A 10149-nucleotide genomic window follows, 5' to 3' on the forward strand; every position below is an offset into this window, starting at 1 on the left:
AGTGCCTCTGCAAATGGAATCTTAATTTCAAGAGTCCTGAGATAATCTGCAAAGCGAGCAAATTGCTTATCCTGCTCTTCTTTCCGGAGTTTTTGAGGATAAGGTATCTTGGCTTTATATTCCTCAACCTTAGTTGCTGTAGGTTTATTGCCTACAGAAGTGGTTGAAGAAGCCTTTTTAGAGGGGTTGTCATCAGCACTTGTGTGTGTCTGATCCCTCACTGGCAATGGAATGCCAGAGTTATAAGCTGGAGTGACGTTAGACGCCAGCTCCTCATCTGTTCCTGGCATTTGAACGCCAGAACTGTGCCTCTTTTGGGCGTTCAACGCCAGATCCTTGCTTGTTTCTGGCGTTGAACGCCAGTCTTGAGCATGGTCTGGGCGTTCAGCGCCAGCCTTCCAACCAACTTCTGGCGTTTTAGCGCCAGAATTATTTTTCCCTGGGCTCTTACTGTTCTCAGATGGATTTTGGGTGGTTTGCTCATTTCTTGGTTTCCTGCTGCCTTGAAGTGGGGCATTTAGTGCTTTCCCACTTCTTAATTGAACTGCTTGGCATTCTTCTGTTATTTGTTTTGACAGCTGCTGCTTTGTTTGCTTTAATTGTACTTCCATGTTTATATTAGCCGTCCTTGTCTCTTGTAGTTTATCCTTGAATTCAGCTAACTGCTTTGTTAGAAAGTCCAATTGCTGATTGAATTCAGCAGCTTGTTTTACAGGGTTGAGTTCAGCAGTTACTGTTTTAACCTCTTCTTTCATGGAAGGGTCACTGCTTAGGTACAGATGCTGATTCCTGGCAACTGTATCAATGAGCTCTTGAGCCTCTTCAATTGTCTTTCTCATGTGGATAGATCCACCAGCTGAGTAATCTAATGACATCTGAGCTCCTTCTGCAAGCCCATAATAGAAGATGGCTAACTGAACCCACTCTGAAAACATTTCAGAGGGGCATTTTCGTAGCATCTCTCTGTATCTCTCCCAGGCATTATAAAGAGATTCATTATCTCCTTGTTTGAAGCCTTGGATGTCTAGCCTTAGCTATGTCATCCGTTTTGGGGGAAAGTATTGATTCAGAAATTTTTCTGTCAGCTGTTTCCATGTCCTTATGCTGGCCTTAGGTTGGTTATTTAACTACCTCTTAGCTTGATCTTTTACAGCAAACGGAAACAGTAATAGTCTGTAGACATCCTGATCTATTTCCTTATCATGTACTGTGTCAGCAATTTGTAAAAATTGTGCCAGAAACTCTGTAGGTTCTTCCTGTGGAAGACCGGAATACTGGCAGCTTTGCTGCACCATGATAATGAGCTGAGGATTCAACTCAAAGCTACTGACTCCAATGGAGGGTATGCAAATACTACTCCCATATGAAGCAGTAGAGGGGTTAGCATATGACCCCAGAGTCCTCCTGGACTGTTCATTTCCACTTAGATCCATGATGGAGAAAGGGAGATGATGTCAAATAAAAAATTTATTTTTATTTATTTATTTATTTATTTATTTACTTATTTAGAAAATAAATAAATTAAAATAAAGTAAAAAAAATTAGGTGAATATTTTCGAAAAAATTGAGGAGAGAGAAAGTGGTTAGGAAGTTTTGAAAAAGATATGATTTGGAAAAGATTTTAAATTTTGAAAAAAATCTGAATTTTTAGAAAATAATTTTCGAAAATTTGTTTTAGAAATAGAGAGAAAAGATATTTTTGAATTTAGTGAGGAAAGAAAAAAACAATAAAATAGCACAAGATTTAAAATTTTTTTAGATCTAATGCTCCTAGTTTTCGAAAATTTTGGAGGGAAAACACCAAGGAACACCAAACTTAAAAATTTTAAGATCAAGACACAAGGAAAACTCAAGAACACTTTGAAGACTCACAAGAACACAAGAACATGAAGGAAGAACACCAAACTTAAAGTTTGGCACAAAATTTAATAGAAAAATTATTTTTTAAAAAAGATTTTTAATAAAACTGGTGCCCAATCATCAAGAACATAAACTAACACTCTAGCCGATTGGGCAATAAATGTAACACTTGTTTTGAAGAAGGATATTTTTTTGAAAAGAAAATAAAAGACTCTGACCCAAAAGACAAAAATTTTCTAATCTAAGCAACAAGATTCACCGTCAGTTGTTCAAACTCAAACAATCCCCAGCAACGGCACCAAAAACTTGATGCACAAAATTGTTACTCTCTTACAATTTCGCACACATGACCAGCAAGTGCACTGGGTCGTACAAGTAATACCTTACGTGAGTAAGGGTCGAATCCCACAGAGATTGTTGGTTTTAAGCAATCTATGGTTATCTTGTAAATCTTAGTCAGAAAGTCAATTATGTTTATCAGTTTAAATAGTGGAAAATAAAGGAGTGCGAATTAAATACTTGTTGTGCAGTATTGGAGAATATGTTGGAGTTTTGGAGATGCTTTGTCCTTTGAATCTCTGCTTTCTCCCTATCTTCTTCTTCACGCATGCACGTCCCTCCTATGGTAAGCTGTGTGTTGGAGGATCACCGTTGTCAATGGCTACCATCCTTCCTTTCAGTGAAAATGGTCCAGGTGCGCTGTCACCGCACGGCTAATCATCTGTAGGTTCTCGATCATACCGGAATAGGATTCGCTATCCTTTTACGTCTGTCACTACGCCCAACACTCGCGAGTTTGAAGCTCGTCACAGTCATCCAATCCCAGAATCCTACTAGGAATACCACAGACAAGGTTTAGACTTTCCGAATTCTCAACGATGCTGCCAATGGATTCTAGCTTATACCACGGAGATTTTGATTAAGGAATCTAAGAGATATTCATTCAATCTGATGTAGAACGGAGGTGATTGTCAGACACACGTTCATGGATTGAGGAAGGTGATGAATGTCACGGATCATCACCTTCTCCATAATTAGGCGCGAATGGATATCTTAGATAGGAACACGCATGTTTGAATCGAAAACAGAGATACTTGCATTAATTCATCGAGGCACAGCAGAGCTCCTCACCCCCATCAAAAGGTACAAAGTTCAGATCTAAAATGTCATGAGATCCCAAATAAATCTGTAAAAGTTGTTTTAAATACTAAACTGGTAACCTAGGTTTACAGAAAATGAGTAGACTATGACAGATAGTGCAGAAATCCACTTCTGGGGCCCACTTGGTGTGTGCTGGGGCTGAGACTAAAGCTTCTCACGTGCCTGGGCTGTTTTGGGCATTCAACGCCAGGTTGTAACCTGTTTCTGGCGTTAAACTCCACTTTGTAACTTGTTTCTGGCGCTGGACGCCAGACAGCAGCATGGAACTGGCGTTGAACGCCAGTTTACATCATCTATCCTTGAGAAAAGTATGGACTATTATATATTGCTGGAAAGCCCTGGATGTCTACTTTCCAACTCAATTAGAAGCGTGCCATTTGGACTCCTGTAGCTCCAGAAATTTCATTTTTAGTGCAGAGAGGTCAGAATCCAACAGCATCAGCAGTCCTTTTTCAGCCTAAATCAGATTTTTGCTCAGCTCCCTCAATTTCAGCCAGAAAATACCTGAAATTATAGAAAAACACACGAACTCATAGTAAAGTCCAGAAATATGAATTTTGCCTAGAAACTAATGAGAATAAACTAAAAAATAACTAAAATATACTAAAATTTATGCGAAATTAACCCCAAAAAGCGTATAAAATATCCGCTCATCAATAACCAAACAGAACAACCATTAATTATAAATCAATCTTACAATCATTCCGTCAATAGTAGAATTTCCAACCAATCAACTCCCAGTCAAGGCTTTTATTCATATTAATTAAATTTCCTCAATTTAAATTCCAATTTACTTAACTCAACTTCTTTGAACATCTGATTAATAAGATAGTACACTTTTCTGCAACTCGTTGGGAGACGACCTGGGACTTAAAACTCCCAATAATTTTTAATTTAAACTCTCTGTGACATACTTTTAAATTGATAGGCAGATTTTCGGTGAGTTAAGAACTATACTTGCAACGTAACCATTTTAATAATTTTTAATTCACCAGCTTCTGCGTCTCATCAATTTTTGGCGCCGTTGCCGGGGAGTTGCAATAAAGTGCTAATTTTATTAATTATAATTTATTTACTTTCATTTTATTTTATTTTGCTACTATGAGCTGCATGTTTCTTCCGTCAAATGACGCGTTCACTTCCTGATCCGCGCTTGCTAATATTCGATCCTGAAATTGAAAGGACAATTTCACGAATAAGGCGAGAACAACGTCGGTTAGCCCGCTATGAGGGCGGATCTGAAAGTGAATCTGAGGAAGAAACCAGCCCCCGTTCTACTGATTCGGTTGTTTTACGTGCAGAAAACATGGCAGCTAGGAGAGTTACCATCCAGGAGGAAGGAGCCCCTGATTTTACAATGCAACCGTTTCAATCGCATCATCCGGCGGTAGCTACAGATTTTGAAATAAAGCCCGCACTGCTAAATTTGATGCCCAAGTTTCATGGCCTACCTGCTCAATAGCCTATCAAGCACTTGAGAGATTTCCAGGTAGCCTGTTCTACTGTCAGGCGTGATGGCACTGATGAAACTTCAATTCTGCTGAAAGCTTTTCCGTTTTCTCTTTAGGGAAAAGCAAGAGAGTGGTACTACACTCAACCTCTAGCAAATGTATCCAACTGGGATACACTCAGAAAGGAGTTTCTGGAGAAATTCTTTCCATCTGAAGTTACTGATAAGCTAAGGAAGGATATCTCCATAATTGTTCAGGATGACAATGAGACTCTCTTTGAATACTGGGAGCGCTTCAATAATCTTCTGGAAGCATGCCCCCACCACATGATTGACAAGATCGTGCTACTCAGCTATATTACACAGGGTATGAGGCCCCAAGATAAGACTATACTAGAAAGTGCCAGCAATGGGTCTATGAAGAAGTACAAGACCACTGATGAAGCTTGGCAATTGATCAGTGATTTAGCTGAATCCACTAGGAACCACAGACAGAAGCAAGGCCGTTCAAAAGCTGTTGCAGAAGTATCTTCTAGCAGAGAGACTGCTGCTCTAACTCAAAGCATCTATGAAATGACCAACTTGCTGAAACAAATGCAGTTGAATCAACAAGCTCAGCAAGCTCAACCTCCTCCACCACAGCAAAACAAATAACTAGTCCCACAAAGAATTTGCGGAATCTGTGCTGATTATAGCCATTACACTGATGAATGCCCGCAGCTCTAACAAGAAGACAACATGGTGGCATCCACTCACAACTTCTATGACCGCCCCAACCAAGGGTACAATCAAAGTGGAAATAATAACCATGGATGGCAGGACAATTCAAACCAGAATTAGAGGGACAACAATAACAGAGGAGGCAGAGGTAATCAGAGAAATCAGAGGTGGAACAATAACAACAACAGGCAGCAAAATCAACCTTACAGAGCACCTCACCTAAGGCAAAACCAAGGACCACAGAACAATCAGCAGCAGACCTCTCAATTTACTCATTCTTCGTTATCTTCTAATAAAGATCTACTACAATCTTTTGAGAAAAGACAACAAACCATGGAAAATAACATCATGAATAGTATTAATGCCGGTCTGAATGGTCTCACCTCTACTCTGCAAGATTTTATGACACAGCTTAGATCAGCACAAAATTCCAGTAACCAACCTTCAAGCACCACTGGAATCCCCTCTCAACCATTACCCAATCCAAAGGGAGGCATTAATGCTATCACCCTGAGGTCCGGAACCGCACTGCAGAAGAGGAATCAGAAGGCACCAAGCTCACCAGAATACGCCTCAGCTGAAGAGGTGGTAGAAATCGAAGATGTTGAAGAGGAAGAGGATATACAGGACATAGCTGAAGAAGAGATAACTCAACCACAGAAGGAAGCACCAAAAGGCGCAGACACCATAGACAACACTACTCCTATTCCATTTCCACAACTTGCAAGAAAGCCCAGGAAGCAGTTGGAACCCGATCCTAAAATGGTAGAGATATTCAAAAAGGTTGAGGTAACTGTTCCCCTTTTTGATGTTATTCAGTAGGTACCTAAATATGCAAAGTTTCTAAAAGACTTATGTATCCATAAAGACAAAATTAATGAATTAGAAACTATTCCTTTAGGTAGTTCTATATCTGCTTTAATGGGAGGATTACCTGAAAAAATGTAGTGATCCAGGTCCTTGCATAGTTAGTTGTACTATTGGTGGTGTAGTAATTTATGATTGCATGTGTGATTTAGGAGCATGTGTCAGTATAATGCCTTTGTCTATATATGATGTTTTGAGGCTCCCTCCCTTAAAAAGGTCGGCAGCTCGTTTTGTGTTAGCAGATAAAAGCATTATTACAGTGGCTGGAGTTGCTGAAGATGTTTTAGTGAACATTAAAGGGATCACATTTTCCACTGATTTTTATATCTTGGAGATGCCCCACAATGATTCAGATAAGCCATCATCAATCTTACTTGGAAGACCATTCCTGAAGACATCAAAACTCAAATTGGATGCTTTTTCAGGAACATACTCCTTTGAAATAGATGGCCGCATAGTAATCTTCAATCTGAATGGAGTCATTGACAACCCCCCAGAAGATCGTTTTATCTTCCAGTGTGATGTCATAGACGAAAGTGTGGCTGAAGTTCAAAAGGAAGAGTTTGAAGAGAGGCATACTGGACAAGGTCCCAGTGTGGGGACCCTCTTAACTGACAATGAGGGCACTTCGCCATTTTCACAAGCCCCAGATAATCCAGAGCCCGCCCATGATCAAAAGTCAGAATTGAAACCTCTCCCTCCACATCTCAAATATGCTTATCTTGAGGATGAGCAGAAGCTTCCGGTTATTATTGCAAGGGAACTGACTTCTCAACAAGAAGAGCAGTTACTTGACGTACTGAGGAAGCATAAGAAGGTAATTGGGTGGAGTTTGGCAGACATAGTGGGAATCAACCCTCAAGTATGTGAGCACAGAATATTTTTAGAAGAGGGAGCAAGACATGTCCGTCAATCCCTGATGGAATATTTTCGCGGAGAAACGAATTTCTCCAAAACACCCAAATCTAACCGGCAAGTGCACCAGGTCGTATCAAGTAATAAAACTCACGGGAGTGAGGTCGATCCCACAGGGATTGATGGATCAAGCAACTTTAGTGGGTGATTAGTTTAGTCAAGCTAACATTTGTGTGATAATTGATGCAGCAGAAAGTAAATGACAAGGAAAATTAAAGTGCAGAAAGTAAATTGGACAGTAACTTAAAGAACAAGGAAGTAAAATAGCAAGAATCTTAAATTGCATGAAAGTAAAGGAGACTGGGTGCAAGGAAATTAAATGAAAGCAGTAAATCAAAGCTTAGAACAATTGCAAGGAAATTAAAATTGCATGAAAAGTAAATTCAGATCACAGTGGCTCAAATGTAAAATGCAGAGGAACAAAAGTGTTGGAAAGTAAATTGGGAACAAGGAGATCAGAGAGCAAAGTGACTGTGCTTAATTTGCAGAAATTTAAAAGGATGTTAAAGATCTCAGGAGTGGATCCTTCCTTGATTCAACAAGAGAAAAGTTGCAGGGAATTAAAAAAAGATTGCAGAAGAAGTAAAGAGAAGTTGCAAATAGAGAATGAAAACAGAATTCCTTCCAATCTCAATTCAAGATTCAAAACAGAAAATGAAATTCAGAGAGAGAGCTCTGTATTCCTAATGCTCCCTAGTGGAGCTCGCCCTTTTCTTCTCTCTATTCGGGCTTCCTTTCTAAAATGAGAATGATGCCTTATATAGGCATTTTTACAAAATAAAAATGAAATTCAAAACAAATTACAATTAAATGAAATTCCTATTTTATCTATCTCTTGTGCCTTTGAGTGATGACAATTGGGCCCTTGCTCTTGATGGAATTGGGTTGATAGAGGCCTTGGTTGATTGCTCTTGGAGTTTGGAGAAGAACCGAATTGAGCCGGGTTGGAATCATGAAAGCTTGAGTAAAAGTTGGAGTAAAAGTTAGGGGTCTAACTTTTGCTCCAACTTTTCACATCAGCACCCTTGTTTTGCTGATACCAACGTTGGGGCAAAAGTTAGGGGTCAAACTTTTGCTCCAACGTTGGCCCCCTTGTGTGCATGTGTGGGGTGCTACTTTGTCCTCTTGTCAACGTTGCCAATTTCATACCAAATATAGACTATTATATATGGTTGGAAAGCTCTGAATGTCAGCTTTCTAACCCAATTAAAATCACCTCAATTGGACATCTACAACTCAAGTTATGCTCCTTTGAAGAGGACAAGGTTGCTGGCTTTGGTGTGCAGGGTTTGAGGCGACGTTTGCCTCAAACGTGGTCGAAAACGCCAGTTCTGGAGGCTCAAACATATTGTCCACCCCATACTATTATACATTGTTGGAAAGCCCTGGATGTCTACTTTCCAATGCCGTTGGAAGCACATCATTTGGAGCTCTACAGCTCGCGTTATACTCCGTCGAAAGTGCAGAGGTCAGTTGGCCTCACTGCAGGTTGCCACCATGTTCGTTTATGCATATTGCGGGACAGTTTTCTCCCTCAATTTTAGTGTCCACCATGCAGTGCCATATATGCTTGGAAAGCTCTCAATTCCTAATTTCCATTGCTTTTTGAATCACCTCCTTTGGAGCTCTGTAGCTCAAGTTATTCTTGTTGGAAGTATACCCCTTGCACACTCATGGCGCCAACGTTAGCCAAAAAGTTAGGGGCTAACGTTGGCGCAAACTTTTGCTAGCCCAGGGAGAGTTTTTCAGGCGCCAATGTTAGCCAAAAAGTTAGGGGCTAACGTTGGCGCAAACTTTTGGTGCATCCAGGGAGTGTTTTTCATGCCAAAAGTTAGCCAAAAAGTTAGGGGCTAACTTTTGGTCCAGCTTTTGCCCAAAAGTTAGCCAAAAAGTTAGGGGCTACCTTTTGCTCCAGCTTTTTGCTTCCTGGTTCATTTTCAATTAATCCAAAAGTTTGAGCTAAAGTTTGAGGCAAACTTTTGCTCAAACTTTTTGTCCTCTCTTCCTCCTAGCCATTCCTTCTTGCTTCAACCTTTCTCCAAGCTTTCTTCACCTATCATTAATCAACCAAGCACATCAAAGCTATGCTCAAAATCATGAGATATTCATTCTTTCATAATATGTGACAATTATAGCATAAAACCTCATGAAATAGCATGAATTCATACATGGTTGATTAAATCAAAGGAAACATGAAAATCTACCCAATTGGCTTGCTTATGGCTCAAGAAAGTGCATAAAATCTATTGAAAACAAATGAAAAAGCATAGAAAAACATGACATGTTGGCATGTCATCAATCCCAAAGAAGATTGAATCCCACCATCTTAGAAGTTGTCAAAAAGGAAGTGACCAGACTATTGGAAGCAGGTATCATATATCCCATCTCAGACAGCAAATGGGTAAGCCCAGTACAAGTGGTGCCCAAGAAATCTGGAGTCACTACAGTGAAGAGTGAGCATGGAGAGCTCATAGCAACTAGAGTTCAGAATGCTTGGAGAGTCTGCATTGATTACAGGCATCTCAACTAAGCTACCCGTAAGGATCACTACCCACTTCCATTCATTGATCAAATGCTGGATCGCCTGTCAGGTAAGTTACATTATTGCTTTTTAGATGGTTACACAGGTTATTTCCAGATTCATATAGCTCCTGAGGATTAGGAAAAGACTACTTTTACATGTCCTTTTGGGACCTATGCTTATAAGAGAATGCCCTTTGGCTTGTGCAATGCACCAGCTACCTTCCAAAGGTGCATGATGAGTCTTTTCTCTGACCTTATTGAGGACTGTATAGAAGTTTTTATGGACGATTTTAGCATTTACGGTGATTCTTTTAGCTTTTGCTTAGATGGATTAACTCGAGTATTAGATAGATGTATTAATACAAATCTTGTATTGAATTTCAAAAAATGCCACTTTATGGTAAAACAAGGGATTGTATTAGGACATGTGGTATCTAATAATGGCATTTTTGTAGACCCAGCAAAGGTGAATGTTATTTCTAGTTTACCTTACCCCTCTTCTGTGAGGGAAGTCCGTTCGTTCCTTGGCCATGCAGGTTTCTACAGGAGATTTATTAAGGACTTTAGTAAGGTGGCACTTCCCTTATCCAGATTACTGTAGAAGGATATTGAGTTCGAGTTCAGTGAGGATTACAAACAAGCGTTTGATAAGC

The 10149-nt window shown here is 39.8% G+C and overlaps 1 non-coding gene across 1 annotated transcript; it reads right to left on the reverse strand.

Annotated features, from left to right (window-relative positions):
* Positions 1-4696: 4696 nt before the first annotated feature.
* Positions 4697-4804, reverse strand: LOC148572004 (small nucleolar RNA R71). Its single transcript, XR_015908748.1, has one exon. It is a non-coding gene; the product is annotated as a small nucleolar RNA R71 (small nucleolar RNA).
* Between the last annotated feature and the right edge of the window lie 5345 nt (positions 4805-10149).

Source organism: Arachis ipaensis, chromosome B3, assembly GCF_059453495.1.
Source record: "Arachis ipaensis isolate K30076 ecotype BB chromosome B3, ASM5945349v1, whole genome shotgun sequence".
Lineage (NCBI taxonomy): Eukaryota > Viridiplantae > Streptophyta > Magnoliopsida > Fabales > Fabaceae > Arachis > Arachis ipaensis.